The sequence below is a fragment of the Branchiostoma belcheri genome, unplaced genomic scaffold (genome assembly GCF_001625305.1).
Source record: "Branchiostoma belcheri isolate BF01 breed outbred unplaced genomic scaffold, Haploidv18h27 scaffold1193, whole genome shotgun sequence".
NCBI classification, from domain to species: domain Eukaryota; kingdom Metazoa; phylum Chordata; class Leptocardii; order Amphioxiformes; family Branchiostomatidae; genus Branchiostoma; species Branchiostoma belcheri.
Genome location: NW_017802595.1, coordinates 1 through 4,635, shown reverse-complemented (window position 1 = coordinate 4,635; position 4,635 = coordinate 1). Strand labels below are relative to the sequence as shown.

At 39.9% G+C, this 4,635-nt stretch overlaps 1 pseudogene; it reads left to right on the top strand.

Annotated features, from left to right (window-relative positions):
• Positions 1 to 144: 144 nt before the first annotated feature.
• On the top strand, positions 145 to 3,032 carry LOC109462609 (annotated as a pseudogene).
• The last annotated feature ends 1,603 nt before the right edge of the window (positions 3,033 to 4,635 follow it).

The window sequence follows — 4,635 nt, the reverse complement described above, 5'->3', positions numbered from 1 at the left end:
CATCCTCCTTCGCAGGGCCAAAATCCTCGGTTCCCCTCCGGTTTTAGCCCTGCTATTTACCGCTGACAGTTTGACTTTTGGTGACGTCACCGCCAAACTGCTGTCAGCCAATCAGAGAATTTGCGCACCGAGCTTTGCGCAAAAACCGCAAAGGTCGCTGGGAACCTATTAGCCAATCAGGTTACGTGTTACATTCCCATGTTGGGACAGGCCAAGATGGCGGCTATTACAGATACTAGAAGTTTCGTGCGAGCCGTGCAAGATTTATTTGGAGTCGAGCGGCTTCGTGAGCATCAGCAGTCGACGCTACGGGCGCTGCTTGATGGCAGAGACGTTTTTCTGAGTGTGCGGACAGGAGGAGGGAAGAGCCTGTGCTATATGGGCTTCCCAGCAGCGGCCAAAGCCCTGGCCAAAGCCGAGACAGAGTTAGGGCAAGCCCCCCGACATCTGTCTGGAGACGAGTTCATACTTGTAGTAAGTCCACTCATTGCAATTATGAACGAGCAGTGCGACAAGTTGACCTCCCTGGGCCTGAAAGCCACACGCTTGGGTATGAACACTGCCGAGACAACCGACATCCTCGCTGGGAAGTTCCAGTACCTCTACACATCCCCCGAGGCAATACTCGAAGACGGACGATTCAGAGGAATGTTACGTTCCGAAGTGTACAAGGGTCGTGTTGGACTCATCGTCATCGACGAAGCGCACACTGTTTTGCAGTGGTAAGTGATTAGCCACCATTCTTTATCTCAAAGATTTGTGAACTTCTTGTCAAAACAACAAGGTCTACCTTTTAGCTTACAGATATTGATTCCCCTTTTATTTTTCCTAAATAGTAATAGTTTGAGCGAGTGATAAAATATTTTAATGGACATACATAATATTTGTATAATGATAAGAAAAAATACTCTCAATTCAGAAAAATTATGAACCTAGATTTATTCAAATTCTACTGAAGCGTGTCAGGAAGGCCTATATATGATACAGGCATTTTTATTAAAAACCTTTACTAAAGTTATCTCTCTGAAATAGTTGTTGAGCTATTAATGTGTATTTGTCTAGGGTGTTACTGTTAGTGCTAGGCAGGGTGATGTTCATGTCTATTTGAAATCTATTTTATTCTTCCCATAACATGTACATGTACATGCAAGTGCAAATATATATGTAGAGAATTTCATGATACAAATTTAGCCAACCATGTCATATACATGTACATGTACATGTAAAACCATACATGTACAGCACTGTAGTTGCTGAATGTGTAGCCAACAATTTTTTGTACTTATCTGTAGGGGCCTAGCTGCAAGTGACACTGGGGGTGACACACCCTTCAGAGAATGGTTCTCAAAGCTTGGAGAGCTACGCTGCCTCTTGCCAGGAACACCTGTATTAGCACTGACTGCCACTGCGAGCAAGAGGCACCGAAGGAAAATTCAGAAGCTTCTTGCAATGGAAGAATGCATGGAGCTGGTGGAGAATCCGAACAGGGAAAATATCAAACTCCACGTTAGTAACGTGCCAAGCAATGAACCACTCAGCACAACGTTTGACTGGCTACTGCGACTAGTGAGAACAGAAGCTTTATGTCCAAGACTGCTAGTCTTCTGCAAGACTATTGGTGACTGTGCCAAAATCTATGAGATGTGCAAAAGCCATCTGAATGAGAAGCAAATGAAACTTGTGGAAATGTACCATTCTCACACACCGGAAAACATAAAGGCAAAGATCCGCGAGGACATGGCAGTCCCCGAGGGGTGCATCCGCGCGCTGGTATGCACAACCGCAGCCAGCATGGGCATCAACTATGCCGGTGTGGACAATGTGGTGAACTTTGGGCCACCCCAAGAACTGGACACTTTGCTTCAACAGCAAGGCCGGGCAGGAAGAGAGGGAGGTCAGGCACACCACCTACTTATATTCAATAATATAGGCAGTTGAGAAACCTTGACACAGAAATGTTGATCTATGTCAGAAATGAGGACAGTGTGTGTCGCCGTCACCTGTTACTGTCTCACTATGATGCGTGTTGTGATGAGGAGAGAAGTCTTCATGCCTGCTGTGACATCTGCACAGCCAGCTGCACATGTGGCACTCCAGGTTGTAAACAGTTTAACCACATTGCACATAGTGAAGATGACGATAATTCTAGTACTAGTAGTGACAGTGACGAAGAATCTGAAACATATCATGTCACTGACCAACAACAGCAAGCTGTGAAACTGTCTTTGGAACAATACAGGGCAGTACTAAATGAGCAGTTCAAGTCAGGTAGTGTAACAACTGTACCAGAAGTCACACATGGTTTTACGCAGACTGTAATTGACAATGTTGTATCTCAGTGCACTAGTTTTAAGTCACCTGATGATGTCCTGGCTCGAGGTGGAGTTTGGTCGTATGAGCAAGCCACTGCAGTGTATGAGATTGTAAGAAGTATCTTTGACTTTGATTTGGAAGAGACTGTAAGTGATACTGAATACATTGAAGTTGATGACTAATTTTTTTTTTCATTCAGTAGATTGCTTGCACCTTGTGGTCTAAACAGTTATGATGTACATGTATTTCCATGTACTTGGGATTTTTTACATCACTTGAAAATAATTGAAAGTTTATCAAAGATTTATTTTTCATTTGTGTTTGTATGACTGTACTGTAACAAAAGGGCATGACCAAATTGGTGCACTTTTTGTAAAAGCTTGAACCAAAGATGTGCATTTGCTAGCCTTTTTCTATTTTGTGACTTGTGTATTGCACAGATGTGACTTTTTGTATAGATGGACCAACTGTATACATTTGTAAGTGAAATGCAAAACTTTCTCCTTGTCAATGTTGACATGCAATGTAGAAATGACTTTGAGCATTAATTTTATATTGCTGAAATGTAGTTCCTGTCAGAGGTTACTATGGTTATATTAGTTTGGTAGTTAAAAAAATTTAAGATGTCATGTACATAAATCCTTTGAACTGCTTTCGATCCTCCTATCAGTTTTGAGATATATTCTTTGAAATATATATTTATATGATAAGGGTATAAATATCACTATGAACAGGGAATCAGTCTAAGGAGGTGCAAGCATGTTTTGTAATCCTCCGCATTACCGAATTGTATTAACTGCTAATTGTGAAGATTGTGAAAATCTAATTGTTTTCCAACTTCGAAAATAAATGCAGTTACAGAACAATATAATGTACTTGTCTATGGTCTAGTGGAAGATATCATACAGACAAAAAGAAATGAAAATAATGAACTTGAACATTTATTTGCATGTTTAACCAAATGTAAGTTAGACAATCATTTTGAGGCCATATGGACAATAGAGAGTACCATTATCCCTTAAAAGCTCAAATTTTAGGTGGACAATAGGCAGGGATAACATCAAGGTCTTTTTAAGTCAGACATCATGGTTTTGAAAACTCTGCCTTTTCTGTGTCTCAGAGATTAGTCATACCTTTGGCATTATACATACATCAGTGTTGTGATTTTGTCATACAAAAGGGGAAGGACTTTCTTGTCTATGATATACAAGTTGGCCTCCCTTCTAAATCACTGCAAAAACGTTCCATGAATATTTTAGGTACAAACTCTGATCATTGACAATCATATTGCATACAGGTTTGACCACATGACCATAGGTTAATTATAATTTTCTTCTCTCTTCTCTCTCTCCTTAGATACGATAGATTAATTATCTCCAAAGATACTCCCTGAATATTTAGGTACATACTCTGATCATTGACATAAATATTTGCATATTCTGATACAGATTTAACCTCATGACCATAACTTAGGATAGATCAATTATAATTTTCTTCTCTCCTTTCTCTCTTCTTAGATAGGATACATTAATTCTCTCCAAAGATACTCCCTGAATATTTAGGTACATACTCTGATCATTGACTTAAATATTTGCATATTCTGATACAGATTTAACCTCATGACCATAACTTAGGATAGATCAATTATAATTTTCTTCTCTCCTTTCTCTCTTCTTAGATAGGATACATTAATTCTCTCCAAAGATATTCCCTGAATATTTAGGTACATACTCTGATCATTGACTTAAATATTTGCATATTCTGATACAGATTTAACCTCATGACAATTATAATTTTCTTCTCTCTTCTCACTCTTCTTAGATAGGATACATTAATTCTCTCCAAAGATATTCCCTGAATATTTAGGTACATACTCTGATCATTGACAGTCATAAATATTTGCATATTCTGATACAGATGAAGTATAACTTGTGATTGAAACCATTACAGGTGTGCGTTACGAACCATTCTGATGGCAGCTACCTGTTTTTGGTCTTTAACCCAGTCATGGAACTTTCCCATGTCAATCCTGGCAAGTGGATCTGTGTAGCCTGGGAAAGTCTGGTAGAAACTTGTATAGTCCAACACATTTGATTCCAGAATTTCCTCCACTAGGGTCTGTATGTCCTTCTCTTTCCTGGCAACAGTCCTCTCTCTGGACTTCACATGACGGTTACATTTCTGTTGTAGATTTTTGACGACCTGACTTACTATCTGGTTGGTCTTGCAGATTGTTTGTGCTGACTGGAAACTCTTGTTGGACCCTTCTGCCTGAAGCCTTTTCTTAATCTCACCAACCTGCAGCTCAACAGCGTTATCATT